This window comes from Lepidochelys kempii, chromosome 26 (genome assembly GCF_965140265.1).
Source record: "Lepidochelys kempii isolate rLepKem1 chromosome 26, rLepKem1.hap2, whole genome shotgun sequence".
Classification (NCBI taxonomy): Eukaryota; Metazoa; Chordata; order Testudines; family Cheloniidae; genus Lepidochelys; species Lepidochelys kempii.
The window spans coordinates 11955874-11973785 of record NC_133281.1 but is presented as its reverse complement, the minus strand read 5'-3'; the positions used below and the strand labels follow the sequence as shown (position 1 = coordinate 11973785).

Here is a 17912-nt window from a genome sequence, read left to right as displayed (position 1 = left end):
TTATGTCTCCCTCTAGAGGTTCCCCATGACTGTAGCAGCCTGCTACGAATACAGAGCTAAGAGCTGCTCTTTCTGTTCAAAGGGCATAGGTGCTGGAAGTCGGGGTGTGGCAGCTTGAAGCGATTTCCATCACTTACATGAGAGGAAAGTGATCAGGAACAGTCAGCATGGATTCACCAAGGGAAGGTCATGCCTGACTAATCTAATCGCTTTCTATGATGAGATTACTGGTTCTGTGGATGAAGGGAAAGCAGTGGATGTATTGTTTCTTGACTTTAGCAAAGCTTTTGACACGGTCTCCCACAGTATTCTTGTCAGCAAGTTAAAGAAGTATGGGCTGGATGAATGCACTATAAGGTGGGTAGAAAGTTGGCTAGATTGTCGGGCTCAACGGGTAGTGATCAATGGCTCCATGTCTAGTTGGCAGCCGGTGTCAAGTGGAGTGCCCCAGGGGTCAGTCCTGGGGCCGGTTTTGTTCAATATCTTCATAAATAATCTGGAGGATGGTGTGGATTGCACTCTCAGCAAATTTGCGGATGATACTAAACTGGGAGGAGTGGTAGATACGCTGGAGGGCAGGGATAGGATACAGAGGGACCTAGACAAATTGGAGGATTGGGCCAAAAGAAATCTGATGAGGTTCAACAAGGATAAGTGCAGGGTCCTGCACTTAGGACGGAAGAACCCAATGCACAGCTACAGACTAGGGGCCGAATGGCTCGGCAGCAGTTCTGCAGAGAAGGACCTAGGGGTGACAGTGGACGAGAAGCTGGATATGAGTCAGCAGTGTGCCCTTGTTGCCAAGAAGGCCAATGGCATTTTGGGATGTATAAGTAGGGGCATAGCGAGCAGATCGAGGGACGTGATCATCCCCCTCTATTCGACATTGGTGAGGCCTCATCTGGAGTACTGTGTCCAGTTTTGGGCCCCACACTACAAGAAGGATGTGGATAAATTGGAAAGAGTCCAGCGAAGGGCAACAAAAATGATTAGGGGACTGGAACACATGAGTTATGAGGAGAGGCTGAGGGAACTGGGATCGTTTAGTCTGCAGAAGAGAAGAATGAGGGGGGATTTGATAGCTGCTTTCAACTACCTGAGAGGTGGTTCCAGAGAGGATGGTTCTAGACTATTCTCAGTGGTAGAAGAGGACAGAACAAGGAGTAATGGTCTCAAGTTGCAGTGGGGGAGGTTTAGGTTGGATATTAGGAAAAACTTTTTCACTAGGAGGGTGGTGAAACACTGGAATGCGTTGCCTAGGGAAGTGGTGGAATCTCCTTCCTTAGAGGTTTTTAAGGTCAGGCTTGACAAAGCCCTGGCTGGGATGATTTAATCGGGGATTGGTCCTGCTTTTGAGCAGGGGGTTGGACTAGATGACCTCCTGAGGTCCCTTCCAACCCTGATATTCTATGATTCTATGATTCTATATCCAGGGTTTACAATGTGGTTCAATGGCTCTCAGAACCCCCACTGTACAAATTGTTCCAGACCCCCCTGTCAAATGGTAGGGCCTTGTGCTTTAGTTGTGGAAGATCTCAGAGCTGAGTTAAAGGAACAATTCCATTAGATGGTAGCAGTAGTAGATCCTTATCCTCTTTTGTGGACAAGGCACATAAAACACCCCAGGATTCCCCTAAGCCTTTTGCTGCCGTAAATTACATGGCGGGGCGGGGGGGGGGGAAGAGATCATGTTGCTACCCCAGCTAAAGGGGAGACCACTCTTGTTCAAGCTGGATCTGCATGTTTTTAGCAGAAGGTTTCTCTTCTGCATTGCCAGCACTTTAGCCACAATACCTGAGGCAGCTGGTACCCGGGGACTGGGATTCTTTGACCCCAGAATGGCTTTTTGAATGACTTGAAACCTTTTTTGTCTTTCCAAATGTCTTGTTTTTTCATCAAACCCCCCACCCCAATATTTTTTTGGGGGAGGGGGAACAGGGAGTCCTTCCCTTTTCTGACGTGAGGGAAGCCGAAAAATTGAGATGAAGCAGCTGGGGATAGACCAACCCAAAAAAAACCTGTGAATTTTATTTTTTCTCAGAATGACGTGGGGGGAGGGGGTAGAAATCCGTGCAGATTTTGGGGGAAATTCATTAAAAACATTCTTTTGAAATATTTTTATGGAAAATACCACTTTTCGACCCGCCCTGAGGCACACTCAGCACAGACTTGCAGATGCTGCTCTGCGTGGTTCATGCCCTATGGGATTAAACACCCCTTCTGCCAAATGGCCTTTGGCGGGGTCCCCCCCCCCAGAATGAGTCCTGTGCTATTGATTGCAAAGGGCACCCGTTTCAATGGCAAACGGCAGGGTTAACATGATGGGAGCATACCACCGGGCGGGTGTGTGCAGCGAGCCGTACCTTATGATACACACTTTGTCCTGTTAAATCCAGTATTTATCAAGTACACAACCCCTTGCAGGAGAAGACTATGTGGATCAGTGTAATCCTGCACCCATGGCTTTTCCGCATTAAAATTGGATTGGAAAATAATTGCTGGATTGTGCTCTTGGTTGGAATCTGTTTGCTTATGGAAAATGTTACCTGAGCTCATATGCCGGGGACGATTTAATGGAATAAACATACAAGTTCAGATCCTTGGTTGTGGAGTGCAAAGCCCGGCTCAGGAAGGGTGTACGACTATGCTTCCCCAATCCCGGGGTGGCCACTCCCTGCTCCACTCCCTGGGTGTAAATTAGAGCAGCCTTCAGTCTTCTCTAAAATATGCCAAGTGCTTTTTGGTCCCAATGGGCTGGAACATCGGCAGTGTATATGGAACACCTCTCCCCGCTCCCCCAGCTGCAGCATTGATGATTGTGTCGTTTTAGTCACTAAGCTGGTTTCATGCCATCAGAAGATTCCCTGATGGAGGGGACGTCATCCTGTGGCTGGCCATGCCCAATTTAGGGAAGCTTGGCACTGGGGGGCCACACCATCAGGCAGGATCCGGGCCAAGCCCTGAACACAGGTAGGCCCAGACTCAGAAAAGTGGCCAGCTAAATGTGCCAGGACAACGTGCCCAGGCAGCTATTTCATACACACAGCTTAGAGTAATTGCACGCACAGTTCTGCACCCCAATATCTGTTATGCCTGGGCACAATACTCTGTTCTGCTTGCACAGATTCAGATGTGTGCAATCATTGGAAGCACCCATTCGGCCTCCATGACTAAGGTGGCTTCAGTAGGCAGCTGAGCCACCCAGGCTGCAGGAGAGGGGAGTGAAATCTCCATTATGATACATTGCCTCTGGTGCAGGTGTCCCACCATAAGTCATCACCTCCTTACTGGTAGTTGTGGACACCTGCCCTACTGTGGCTGATGCGGCGCGGAGAGACGGGCGCCATGGAATCTGCCTCGACAGCTCCCCAGTTACGCCGCTATTAACACGCGGAATGAAGCCTTCCCTTTCCTCCGCTCATCAGTTTAACCGCATCCTTCGCGGTCTGCGGTGGCCAAAGAGTGGAGCAAAATGCTGCTCAGGGCGATGTCAAGCTTCCTCTTAGGTTATTCGGGTTCAGCTGAACAGCCCAAGGTGGCGGCTGTGAAGCGAGCTGCCTTCCTTGTAATGAAACCGGAAACACCGCCAGCCACTCCGTCTTCCTTGAGCCCAAGTATACGTACCCGTTTCTGAAAACAGGGCATTGCATGGTGGCCTCTTATATCTGGATTTCCGACATACTCTCCAATCCATTTTCGGAATAACCTTGTAGCAGCTGCATGTGTTCATAAGAACCCCAAATAGCCTCCACTAAGGCTGGTGCATGCAAAGCAGCCAGTAGAGGAAAATTGGAGAAAGAAGAAAACGTCTAGGTTCATAAGAAAATGTGTCTCTCCAAACTAATATCCTTGATCCAAACACTCCTGCACGCTGGGGTGCACTGATCTAGTTGGAGCCAGTCTCCAAACACAAATGGCAAACAGCTTTCTGTCGCTCCTTTTCAATTATTTCTAGATGAAACAGCCTTTCTTCTCACAAACCCATTGCAATGGCTGCGTAACCCTATCAGGAGCCAGTGGAACCAGGTGATCTTGGTTTGCGTGCAGAAATGGAAAAGATGCAATTTTCAAGGTGCATTTTCCTGGGAGCAAAATTTGGGACTGGCATGAGGCCACCGTGACTCCGTGCAGGTGATCTGGTAACATAAATGAGCCCCTCAAGCATGTTGTCGTCTCAAGCCCTCCAGCGGATTACAACCTTTCATTCCTCCCGAATAACGGGAATAGTGTTACAAACATTGGTGCCTTGTGTTAAAAACATGTTCCCCGCAGTAGCAGCCTCTGAAAGCTCCTGGTTCTGCTAGAACCATATAGGATCCAGAAAGGTCCAACCCATTTGTTTTCCTGCTGTGGAAATCCTGTCCTTATTTAATACCAACCGTCCAGCCGCCAGTGAGATATTCCTCGGCAGTGTATTGGATGGACTGAGGATACAATATCAGATTGACTGCTATGCTGAAGTCCTTCAGTATGGTTAGCCACAGAATATGCATGGCTTGAGCCCCATGGCACTGCAAGCTTCTCCCATGCTACCCTGCCCCTATTCCCGGCTTCTAACCCCTGCAAGGGGCAGTCCATTCTGCATGGCTCAACCCCCCGCTCGGACTGCCTACAAGGGGAGCAAGTGCAATCCTGGGGACGGGACCACTTATCCACTGGCAGCTGCCCTGAAAGGAACCCAAATCACCTCCAATGAGCCACCGAAACAGGAATTGGATGGCAGTGCCTCTCAGCCGCTCCCCTCCAGGGCAAAATTCTTTATGCCGCTTGCATTTCACGCACTGGGTTAAACGCAGAGCAGGCTGCTAGCAGGTGCAGCTGCAGTGGCTTGAGTGGTTTTTATTTCCACGTCTGAATTTGCACCACCGACTTCATGCACCAAGCTACTTAAAATGTGAGGCGGCTCCTCGGGCTTGCCCACAAAGTGTCTGACTGGCTGATGAGATGCAGTTGAACTGCGTAGTTTTAGGTCTAGACGCGGTTGTACTCGGCCTCCTTTTAATAGGTGACTTTTCTTTTTAAAATATACATGCCCTGGTATGAATAATTGATCCAAATAATTAAAGATATTGGCTGAGACAAATAGGCAGCAATTACTTTATCCACCGAAGAGGCCAGGACCTATGGGATGAAGTGGGTAAGAGGCAAAGCTGTGGGCACTGCAAACCCTGCTATGTCTGCCTGCTATGCAACAGCATGTGCCAGGGAACTCTTAAGCAGAGGGGTAGAAGTTCTTGTCCTGAACGTGGCTCCTCTCAAAACCCATGGAGTAGAGACACAACGGGAGCCACAGAGGGACCCAGAGGTTGGCAGGTGTGTATAGATGGTGGGTAAGTGTGCCATGGCAATTGGGCGCCTCTTATTTATGTTCCTGGCAGTAATGCTGCGTTTACAGTGTGTAATGTGCTCTTTGGGGAAGGGATTGTCTCTCACTGTGTCTAGACCGGGGTGGGCAAACTACGGCCCAGGGGTCGCATCCTGCCCTTCAGACGTTTTAATCCAGCCCTCGAGCTCCTGCTGGGGAGTGGGGTCTGGGGCTTGCCCCGCTCTGGCGCTGCAGCTGGGGAGCAGTGTTGAGGGCTTACCCCAATCTACGTGGCTCCTGCAAGCAACAGCATGTCCCCTCTCCAGCTCCTACGCATAGGGGCAGCCAGGGGGCTCTGCACGCTGCCCCTGCCCCAAGCGCTGCCCCTGCAGCTCCGATTGGCCAGGAACCATGGCCAATGGGAGTTGCAGGGGCGGTGCCTATGGGTGGGGCTGGAGGAGGGACATACTGCTGCTTCTGGGAGCTGCTTGAGGTAAGCGCTGCCTGGAGCCTACACCCCTGACCCCCTCCTGTGCCCCAAACACCTGCCCCAGCCTGAAGCACCCTCCTGCATCCCCAACCCCTCATGCCCAGCCCCACCCCAGAGCCCGCACTGCCAGCTGGAGCCTTCACCCCCTCCTGCACCCCAATCTCCAATTTTGTGAGCATTCATGGCCTGCCATACAATTTTCATACCCAAATGTGGCCCTCGGGCCAAAAAGTTTGCCCACCCCGGGTCTATACAGTACCTAGAACAATGGGGCCCTGATGGGACCTTTTAGTGCTACTTTTCAGAGTAGCAGCCATGTTAGTCTATATCCACAAAAAGAAAAGGAGGACTTGTGGCACCTTAGAGACTAACAAATGTATTTGAGCATAAGCTTTCGTGAGCTACAGCTCACTTCATCTACTGTAATACAAATAAAAAATAATAAAAGTGAAGAACTATCAGAGCCTGCCCCTGTTGCTGAATAAACTCGAGCAATTTAAGAATATGGCAGGCTCCCAAATTTATGTGAAAAGCAGGGCTGTCAAGCGATTAAAATATTAATCATGATTATTCGCACTGTTAATAATAAAATAGCATTTATTTAAATATTTTGGATGTTTTCTACATTTTCAAATATACTGATTTCAATTACAACCCAGAATACAAAGTGTACAGTGCTCACTTTATATTTATTTTTGGTTACATGTATTTTCACTGTAAAAAAACCAAAATAGTATTTTTCAATTCACCAATACAAGTGCTGCCGTGCAATCTCTTTATCATGAAAGTTGAACTTACAAATGTAGACTTATGTACAGAAAATAACTGCATTCAAAAATAAAACAATGTAAAACTTTAGAGCCTGCAAGTCCACTCAGTCTTACTTCTTGTTCAGCCAATCGCTTAGACAAATACATTTGTTTACATTTGCAGGAGATAATGCTGCTCGCTTCTTGTTTACATGTCACCTGAAAATGAGAACAAGCATTCGTATGGCACTGTTGTATCCAGCGTCACAAGATATTTATGTGCCACGTGCGCTAAAGATTCATATGTCCCTTCATGCTTCAACCACCATTTCAGAGGACATGCGTCCATGCTGATGACAGGTTCTGATCGATAACAATCTAAAGCAGTGTGAGCCAACGCATGTTCATTTTCATTAGCTGAGTCAGATGACACCAGCAGAAGGTTAATTTTCTTTTTTTGGTGGTTCGGGTTCTGTGGTTTCCTTATCGGAGTGTTGCTCTTTCAAGACTTTTGAAAGCATGCTCCACACCTCGTCCCTCTCAGATTTTGGAAGGCACTTTGGATACTTAAACCTTGGATCAAGTGCTCTAGCTATCTTTTGAAATCTCACATTGGTACCTTCTTTGTGTTTTGTCTAATCCGCAGTGAAAGTGTTCTTAAAATGAACAACATGTGCTGGGTCATCATCAGATACTGCTATAACATGAAATATATGGCAGAATGCGGGTAAAACAGAGCAGGGGATATACAATTCTCCCTCAAGGAGTTCAGTCACAAATGTAATTAATGCATTATTTTTTTAACCAGCGTCATGAGCATGGAAGCATGTCCTCTGGAACGGTGGCCAAAGCATGAAGGGGCATATGAATGTTTAGCATATCTGGTATGTAAATACCTTGCAATGCCAGCTACAAATGTGCTCTGCAAATGCCTGTTCTTGCTTTCTGGTGACATTGTAAACAAGATGTGGGCACCATTATCTCCTGCAAATGTAAACAAACTTGTTTGCCTGAGCAATTGGCTGAACAAGAAGTAGGACTGAGTGGACTTGTAGGCTCTGAAGTTTTGCATTGTTTTGGTTTTGAGTGCAGTTATGTAACAAACAAAAGCCTACATTTGTAAGTTGCACTTTCACCACACAGAGGAGGGGTAGGAAGTGAATTGAATTGCATACTATTTCTTTTGTTTATCTTTCACAGTGCAAATATTTGTAATCAAGAGTAATATACACTTTGATTTCAATTACAACACAGAATACAATATATATATAAAAATGTAGAAAAACATCCAAAATATTTAATACATTTCAAGTGGTATATTCTATAGTTAACAGTGCGATTAATTGGGATTAATTTTTTGAATTAATGGTGTGAGTTAACTGCGATTAATCGACAGCCCTAGTGAAAAGCTCCTGTAACTCCCATTTGGACCATCCCAGCTTAGATCAATGAATGCGTTCCTCTATCCTTTTGTGTGCTGATGGCACACTGAAAGGCTACGCTATGTAGGGGCAAACAGATTGGGTTTATTGCAAACTTCTCTCTAAGAGCCGAGTGACTTGCTGGGTCACTGTTCTTGGTTAATGACAGTTTGTGGGTGGGGGGTTCGCCTGAGAGTTGGCCGTGAATGCTGAAAAATGTTTGGGTCTGGCACTGTGGCTTGCTCTGCAGCATGTGACAGTTCCTGGGTGGCTCTTAACCAAGTGCCTTCTAAGGGACAGAAGCACAGTGGTTTGAGCATTGGCCTGCTAAATCTAGGGTTGTGAGTTCAATCCTTGAGGGGGCCATTTGGGGCAAAAATTGGGGATTGGTCCTGCTTCAAGCAGGGGGTTGGACTAGATGACCTCCTGAGGTCCCTTCCAATCCTGATATTCTATGTCTATGTCTGTATTGGAAGCTCTGGCATGTCCAGAACATTATGCTCCGGTGTCTTAAGAACAGGGGGAGGCTGGCGGGTAAGCAATGTATGCCGCTGCTGTTTGCCTTCCATTTAAAAAATGCGCTATGTAACTATAACGTGCTTTACTGATGGGACTGTTAACCCTACGCTGCTGGGATGTTGGCTTGCTGACAAAGGGCAAACAATCCAAGACTTAAAAGACACGGTCACAGCATTGCTACTGGCTGAAAAGAAAACCAGTGATTAGATCTGCTTCACAGCCAGGATAGTGAGTGTTGCTGCGTATTGTTAACGACCTCTTGTTGGGAGCTTAGTTAGTGTTTCTAACGAATTCTGAGATCCTCTGAGATGAAAGGACTGTCCTTAGTTCACAGGCCTGTGTGCAGTCAGCGTGTTTGTAACCTGCTTAAACTCAGCTGGAGTCTCGCGTTCTGTGTTCAGTCTCTTTCAGCCTTAATAGGGATCTTTCAGAAGTCTTATAAGAGAACCAAGCAATGTGTTTAACCCTCTGCTGTGTGGGGCAACGTTCCTGCAGCCAGTGGGTTCTTGGATTTGATCCTGCGAGATCCCGAGCCTCGGAGGGGCTGAGTGACCCCCAGCTCCTGTTGAAATTAGAAGAGGCTGAGTGTGCCCAGCATGCTGCAGAACCGGATCTTCCACAAAGGAGCTTTGAGCCTGGAAATTCAGATCCAAAATCGGCTCAGAATCTGTTCAGAGCTGGGAGTTCTGATTCAGGCCTATCTAGAATCATAGAAGATCAGGGTTGGAAGGGACCTCAGGAGGTCATCTAGTCCAACCCCCTGCTCAAAGCAGGACCAATCCCCAGTTTTTGCCCCAGTTCCCTAAATGGCCCCCTCAAGGATTGAACTCACAACCCTGGGTTTAGCAGGCCAATGCTCAAACCACTGAGCTATCGCTGCCCCCCCCCCCCCACATCTGATTCCTTCCAGCTTCTTGGGGAGGGGAAAAAAGAAGAGGTGGGGGGCAGGTTTAAGATCCAGGGGTCATCTCTAATTGAGACACTGGAAATAGCTCAATGTGCAGCTAATCGTGCAGTGGCTTCCTTCCCGCCCTGCAGATAAGAAGAATTAATGCAATTAAATGAACTCAGTGTTTGCATACTGCTGTCACTAATGTAAGTTTTGAACATCTATTTCAGCAAACATCTGACTTTTGAACCTTGAATCCCCTCCTGTGTCCAACCTGTCCTGCTTGAGGTTAGGATGGAGCATCACAAAGTTTATGGGTTTGGATCAGAACAAGTAAAGAGCCCCCTGCCTAAGAGCCAGATGTCTTAGAAAGGTTGGACCTAGTTTTCTTCTGCCCGGCACCTCTGTCTCTTCTCTCCACATTACAATTCTGATTGGGGAATCATAGAAGGTTAGGGTTGGAAGAGACCTCAGGAGGCTATCTAGTCCAATCCCCTGCTCAAAGCAGGACCAACCCCAACTAAATCATCCCAGCCAGTGCTTTCTCAAGCCGGGCCTTAAAAACCTCTAAGGATGGAGATTCCACCACCTCCCTAGGTAACCCATTCCAGTGCTTCACCGCCCTCCTAGTGAAACAGTGTTTCCTAATATCCAACCTTGCAGTGGGGGAGGTTTAGGTTAGATATTAGGAAAAACTTTTTCACTAGGAGGGCGGTGAAGCACTGGAATGGGTTACCTAGGGAGGTGGTGGAATCTCCATCCTTAGAGGTTTTTAAGGCCCGGCTTGACAAAGCCCTGGCTGGGATGATTTAATTGGGGATTGGTCCTGCTTTGAGCAGGGGGTTGGGCTAGATGACCTCCTGAGGTCCCTTCCAACCCTGATATTCTATGAACCTAGACCTCCCCTACTGCAACTTGAGACCATTGCTCCTTGTTCTGTCATCTGCCACCACTGAGAACAGCTGAGCTCCAACCCCTTTGGAACCCCCTTTCAGGTAGTTGAAGGCTACTATAATGTTTTGCCCTCACTTCACACAGATGTCAAGGGGGGAGAATGAGTCCTTAGAATCCCCCACTCTCCATGACTCTTCCAAGTGTCTTCAGCACGGTTTATCTGCTCAGTCCATAGTAAAGTCAATAGATTATGCAGCCCTATCTGTCAAGGCTCAGCAAAAAAATATTCCTTGGGATTCTTCCATGTGATTAACACTTGCTGGGGAGCTGCCTGCCCCGTCCCCCCGTTTAAGAGCATTGTATCAGGAATATAATGAAAATACCTTTATATTGACAGTTGCATTAGCCACTGTGGTGTTTTTTATGGCCTCAGGTAGCCAGCAGTGTCCTAGCTTTGGAGCCTGGTGGTTAGCTTTTGGTTCGTATGTCAATATTACAGACAAGCATGAACCGAAAGCATATTTTAAACAGGCAGCAGATGAGTGAGGTTGCCATACTGCAATGTGCCACCCAGGTACCTGATCCTGTGAGCTGCTGAGCCAGTCTGGAAAGGTGCCACTGAGCTGAGGGTGCTCAGCACCCTGGGGATGCACTTAGCACCTCTTCAGCGTAGGTGCTAGCTGCCCGTGTGTGGCAGATGACTGAATTCCTAAGACTTAGGGTTTTGCGTCAGAAGACTCCAGGGGATCTCTCCCAAGGTACATTCCCAAAGATGGGCAGAGATCAGTCTGCTATTTATCTGATCAGAACAGCAATTCCCCCAGCGTAGCTCCCCACTGCCTGAAACACAGGGCTTGATTTGCAGGCTGTAGTGAGCACGTCTGCTATAAGGGTTTCCTTACACCACCTCCTTTGACTGGATCAGGTATAGTACATCTCTGTGCTGGCGTAGATCCTACCTGTCTTGAACTAGCTGGTCCATTGGAAGGCAGCGACCAACGGATGGACACAGTTGCTTTGTGCACCGGCTGGGTGCCCTGGGGGCGAGGAGGGGTAGTGGGGGCTCCGATTGCCCTGCGCGGGGAGGGGAAGTAGGGTCTCTGATGGCCCTGCAGGGGGAGGGGAAGTGGGAGCTCTGATGGCCCTGGGGGCAAGGAGGGGAAGTGGGGGTTCCTCACAGCCCTGGCTTTCTCAGGGGGTTGAGATTTGCCTCTCCGTTGTCTCTGGGAAACTCATGTTTGTCTTAATGTGACCACACGTGTTGCAAATCCAGCATGTGAGAGGCTAATGCCGGGGCTGATAGTCTAGTGCCTTGGCAATGCTTGTACAGGAAAATACAAATTGTGGGTAAAATTGACCCTGCTTCAAAAAATATCCCCTTTGTTTCTGTTTCTGAAAGCACATCGGGTGGCTGCTTTTCATCTTGAGCCCACGCGCTCCAGGACACGCATCAAGCAGAACTCCAGAGCGAGCTGCTAATCCCAAAGGGCAGCTTCACACAGCTCATGTCTGGGAAAGGCCGGGATGGAACAAGAGCTTGCCAGAGGCCAAGCTGGCCTGCAGGTTGGGGAGGGCATACACCGGTGGATCCCAGGGGACCTACGCAAAGACAGTAGGGTTGAAATGATCAAAGATGCCATGCAGTGAGTGTGACACAAGATGCGTGGTCCTGATTGGGCTGTGAGCAGGGGGACCCCCCGAGTCTCTCCCACTTGAGCTAAGGGGCAGCTACATGCAGGTGTTGAGGCCCCAAGCTCTCCTTGCATCACTTGGAGACGCATGGGCCTTTGGCCTGTATTTATATCTGATGGGCCCAGTTCACTACCCTGCACAGACAAAGGGGGTTAGCATTTGCACTCCCAGGCAGTGAATCTGTGTCCCATCCAGATGCACGAGAAACACTGCCAGGCCCTTGGCTACAGTAATCTGTACCGCACTGTACTAGAACGTGGCTCTTGCTAAATATTTGGGCTGCGTTCTCTTCTTACGTACACTGGAACAAGCCAATTGACTTCAGAGCCTTTGCTCCTCTGCATCCAGGTGGAGAATTGGGTCTGTATTTATTTTGTCATACAGGGTACGTCTACACTGCAGAGTAAGCCCAGGGTTCGAATTCAAGCTCAAGCCTAACCCCCTTTCTGTCCACATACAAATCAGGCTAACCCAGGCCTTGGACCCATGGTCCCGGGACCCCATAGGGGTTGAAGGATACAAACCTGAGTCAAGCCAGGACCCAGGGCTCAAACCCTTTTGCTTTGCAGTATAGACACAGCCCCACTGGATTTACGCTCTGGGAATCCACCATTAGTATCCCACAATCCCACAGGCCGATTTCCTTTGTCCTCTGGACAGTCAAGTTTGGTGGGCGGTCCCGGAGTGTTCACTGCTCCATGAACAAACGGCTAGAGCAGTCACATTTGGGGAGGGTGCTAGGAAGTCTGGGATGTGGGTGGTTGGACCCAGGCCTGCATAATGCAGCATAGGCTGGGACCCAGGGTTCAACAAATCCTAACCTGGGATTACAATTTAGTATAGATGCTGAAGCCTTAGGTTAACAAACCCAGAGTCTGCTAACTTGCGTTCTATCCAACCTAGGTTTACATTGCAGTGTAGATGGGCCCTTCCATGCTAGCTTAGGGGCCTTCTCTGCATGTGGCCGAATCCTGTGGCATTTGAGGAGGATTCCTTTCAAGCAGGGATCAAAGTTGTATGGTGGAAGAAGTGCACCCCCATCCCTTCTTCTCTAATGCTGTGATCCTTCATCTCCTCCTTGTGCTGCTGGCACACGTTGCATAGATCAACTGAGTGAAAGCCAATGCACCCGGTTCATATGGGTATGAACTGCTAATGGCCAGCAGAGACTTTGTGAAGTTCATGCTTTTAACCTGCTTGTTTGTCAAGGTAGAAAATGAATTTTTGAACATTAATCCCAACTCCCTTCTCCTCGAGCGCTCAGTTTGTCTGTCTATGTTGGGGTGACCACATGTCCCGATTTTATAGGGACAGTCCCGATATTTGGGACTTTTTTGAATATAGGCATCTATTACCCCCCACCCTCTGTCCCGATTTTTCACATTTGCTATCTGGTCACCCTAGTCTATGTATATATCTCTGTAGCATCGGAGTGTCTTATTGCTGAGGTGGGAGGGCTTTTTCAAGCAAGACCATTACCTATGCCATTCCAGATTGCACCACCGGCCAATCTAGCTGGATCACTGCTAAGGGCAGAATGCCCCTGCCTCACGTTTCTCAGTGGGCAGAGAAAACCTTCAGCAATCACCATGGTGCAGTTCTGTACAGGGGGTGGAAGGAGAGGAGTGAATTCATTCCTGAGCACTACCGTGAGCATTGTTTAAGCCCTGAAGCATGAGATTTCAAGTATCCTTACCTTAGCCAAAGAAAGTGCAGATGTTAATAGAAATTGGCCCCTGTAAGAACTCTGATGCAAGCCTTCCTTCCAAATCCAGTATTGCCAAACACTCCCCTCCTCCCCTGCTTTAAGCAATTCACCATAGGCCCCTAAAGTTCATGGATTTAACATCCCCACTTCTCAAATTTACTATTTTTAAAAATCAAATTATTTTCAGTTCACTTCCTGGGTTTTGAGCCTGTGGGGTTTATCTTTCTCTGCAATCACAAAGTCTAGAAACTTTAAGTGAGAATTTCAGAGCTCTTTTATTTTTTTAATCACATGCTTCCAGGAACTGCGACTTAGAGAAAGAGCCCCAAATACCGTGAGTCTCAATGATCAGTCACAAAAAGTGGCAACACTGGGAAACGCTGAGGAAGTTTGGATCTGAAAGCTGTACAATGGTCTGAACCAGAACATGGAACCCAGAAGGTTCGATTCAGCTCAGAGTGCAGATTTAACCATCTCTGATTATTACTGGCCCCTGAGTGCTCCATCCGCTTCTTAAATCGGGCTGCAGGACCTCCGGGTGCCAAGAGGGCACCGTCTCTCAGCGGTGCAGCCTGCAAAGCCGTGCACAGCCAGTGACTCGGGCCGTGTCGCATTTGGGGCTGCAATGGTGGGAGCATTTCACAGTGCTACCCAGGCATGCTCCTTGCTCGCCGGGGAGCCGCAGCACGGAGTCTGCCACTGGCAGATGGCAGTGGGCTAGCTTGGTGCTGCTAAACCACTCAGTGTGCTTGCTCTGTGCTCTAAGCAATGGCCCCACCCCAGCCTGCTTTTCTGATTAGCCTCGTCTTCCCAATCAGTCTGTGCACAGCCATCCACTTGGCTTGCGAGGCATAAAGAGTCCAGCAGCATCCAGCCGGCTTTATCACCCCGGATGTCTGTATTTAGGCAGCAGGCAGCTGTGCCGTGGTGCTGCGGTACCTTAAGACCCTGGGTAACTAGGCAACAGGTCTGATGCTCCTTTCACCGGAGCAGAGGCGAAGGGAAACGACTCCGTTCTGCAGATGCTGGGGGAAAGACTTAGAGAAAGGGGGAGACTGAGCTCCCCAAAATCAGGACCTTGGAGACTGTGGCTTTTTGGAGAGGAGGGTCGTGGGCACATAGTTGGTCAGGAGTCTGTAGGATGTACCCAGCCTTGCGTTTCCCTTGCTCGGTGAATAGAAAGTACTTGCTGGGGTGCAAACTAAAAGGAGAGGCTGCAGTGTTCCCCGCGCTCCTCCATATCCTGCCACCTGTGTCCTCATGCTGCAGCGATAGGGTGCCAGCATGTAGCATGCCTCGGGCAACGCCCTACGCATTAGGGAAGGACCATTAGGCTCCGCCATGGAGCCTTCCTGACCCCAGTTGTGATCCGCTGACACCCTGATGCATGAGGTTGCTTTACCCTAATCCAGTGCGGCAAATATGATTGGTCAGGAAATGATCCGACCACAGCTTGTTTCTAGGATGGATAAGATACGGCTTCAAGCTGGATCAAATCCGTGGTCCATCCAATCCAATATGCTGGGGCTTTAGAGGAAGGTGTCAGAACCCCGCAGTAGCAGAAGTGGGATAATCTGTCCACCCACATACATTGGGTCTCATCCTTCTCTGACCATTGATGCTGACAAGTTTTTGGCAGCTTAATAAACCTTATGCTTCCGGACGTAAGCCAGCCTCGAGCCATTAGAATTCTGGATAGCCTTGCTATCCGTATAAACGTGTACTCCCTTCCTCAGTCTTGCCGAGTTCGTGGTCTCCATGACTGCATGTGGTAATGAGTTCCACAGGCTAGTTACAGGTTGTGTGGGAAAAAGTTTCCTTTGTATCCGTTTTGAATTTTCTCCCTCCAGGCCCATCAGGAGAAATTTGGGGGTTGAGGCCCCACACCCGTTCGTATCACTTTGTTTCCATGGATGTTTGGGAGGGGGGGCCCTGATCTTGGAGCCCTGGTACATTTGCCCCTCCCCACCTCTTTGAACTCATTGATGATGACCTGTTCTGTTCATTCCCTCTGGGGCACCTGGTGTTGGCCACTGTCGGAAGACTGGATACTGGGCTCGATGGACCCTTGGTCTGACCCAGTATGAACGTTCTTACATTATGTTCTTATTGAATAGGCTTTTCCTCTTGTGTTAGGAGACGGGGATAACAGTAAAAAGAAAAGGAGGACTTGTGGCACCTTAGAGCCTAACCAATTTATTTGAGCATAAGCTTTCGTGAGCTACAGCTCACTTCATCGGATGCATTCGATACATCCGATGAAGTGAGCTGTAGCTCACGAAAGCTTATGCTCAGATAAATTTGTTCATCTCTAAGTTGCCACAAGTACTCCTTTTCTTTTTGCGGATACAGACTAACATGGCTGCTACTCTGAAACTGGGGATAACAGTAGTTTCCCCTCTCCCTTTTCTAAACTACTCTTTATTTTATGTATTTCTATCATGTCCTCTCTCATTAGTCTCCTTTCTAAGGGAAACAATCCCATTGTTTTCAATCTCTCTTCATAATGGTTTCCATGCCCCATACCGTTCTTGTTGTCCTTCTCTGAACGTCCCCTAATTCTGCAGTAACAAGTGCGCTCTGAATGAGTCACATACACATGGGCCAGGTCCTGGGGCCAGGCTCTCTGCCAAGCTGCAGTAGCCAGGCTCAGTACAGGGTGGGGCTTTCTGAAGAGGGGGGAGGAATAACTCTACCCACCAGCTCAAGGGTACTGTAGTAGTCCCCAGTCATTCCGCCCGTGCCCTTTGGGGAGCAGCTTATGTTGTGTCAGTAGCTGGAGGATCCACCCCTGTTGAACATCAGGACCACACCACTTCCGATGCTTTTGTGGGAGGCGATTCAGTAGCAGAGGGGGTCAGGAGTCGCCTCCGTGCATGCAAATGCTGACCAGTGTCTTGATCCGCTTCTGAAACCACGGGCATGTGGTTTGCTCTTTCACAGCCGATGGGGGAGAGGAAAAAAATGTAACCAACGCTGAGAAGAGCTGTGGAGAATCAGTGGCTCATGTGTGCAGCAACGGAAGCAAAAAGGTGGGGAACGATGCCTCGGGGGGCACTTTGATTTATAGCCTGGACCTCGAGCCCAGCCGGCAAAGACAGACCCTGGGTTGTGACCGTAATGTGCAGAAAGATGTGCAGCATATGTTTGACTAGACCGTGTGAGAGCTTTCCCCAGAGGACATCATGAAAAATTTGGCAGAAAAGGGGGAAAAACAATATTTTTTTTTCTTGCACGTTTCCCCCCACCCCCGCCCCCCGGCTTTTTTTGGCTATTTCTTTGTATGCAGGAATCTCATCCTAGCAACTAGATGTGACTAAGGCTTCTCGAGCCGTTTTAGTCCTCTAAATGAAGGGTTGATCCCTGCAACATATATTTCTGGAGCAGCTTTCACCATGGAAACCAGAGAGCTGTTTTACTTTCGCAAAAGAAGCAGAGAAGCATGGGGAAGAAACGATCAGAATTCAAATCCTTCGTAGCCTGGTAATCCCCAGCATTCCCCATTGCTGCTGGAGAGAGCTTCAAAAGACAGGGAAGGCGCACAGACTGCAAGCGTCTCCGAGGCAGGGGAAAACAGATTGGAACAAAACAGTCACCAAAAAGTGCTTGGAAGACAAGACGTTTCCTGGCGCAGGTGATCAAGGGACGGTAAAAAGGTGGAGTTTGGCGAAAGCAGAATGGGCATTTTATTGCTAGTATCAAAATAATGCATCGTGCCAATATCTTAAATCCTTGGCCTGGCTCCTTAGCTGGTGTGAATGGCCATAGCCCCACTGACTTCCCTGGAGCTGTACTGATTTACACCAGTCTCTGATATCCAATCATAGAATATCAGGGTTGGAAGGGACCTCAGGAGATCATCTAGTCCAACCCCCTGCTCAAAGCAGGACCAACCCCAATTTCTTTTTGCTCCAAATCCCTAAATGGCCCCCTCAGGGATTGAACTGACAACCCTGGGTTTAGCAGGCCAATGCTCAAACCACTAAGATATAGCAGAAATACCAGACAAACATGCTCACAAATCTACTGCTTTGCATGCATGTCAGCGAAGCAGGGTGCAGGTGGGTTAGCCCGTGGAGGGGAACGCACCAAGGAGAAGGCCAGGATTCCTAAGGGAGAACAGAGTAGGTGGCTCTCCTCCCATGGAGTCAGCCTTCTGTTCTGTTCAGGTTCTTGTACTGTGCCCGTCACCTTGGTGTCTGAGCGCCTTGCTGAGGGTGCAGGGTGAGTGGCAGAGGCCGCGTC

General features: G+C 48.8%; 1 protein-coding gene across 4 annotated transcripts in view; it reads left to right on the top strand.

Annotated features, from left to right (window-relative positions):
- Window positions 1-17912, top strand: part of ADD2 (adducin 2) — a 98426-nt gene that overhangs the window by 46167 nt on the left and 34347 nt on the right. Inside the window, exon 1 of one of the 4 annotated variants that reach the window (XM_073324934.1) lies at window positions 17094-17301. The exons of 2 other annotated variants lie outside the window; for them this stretch is intronic. The gene's annotated coding sequence lies outside the window, so the exon portion shown is untranslated. Of the gene's footprint in view, window positions 1-17093; window positions 17324-17912 lie in introns of those variants that run through there. One more of the 4 variants, XM_073324935.1, reaches the window with a different exon arrangement.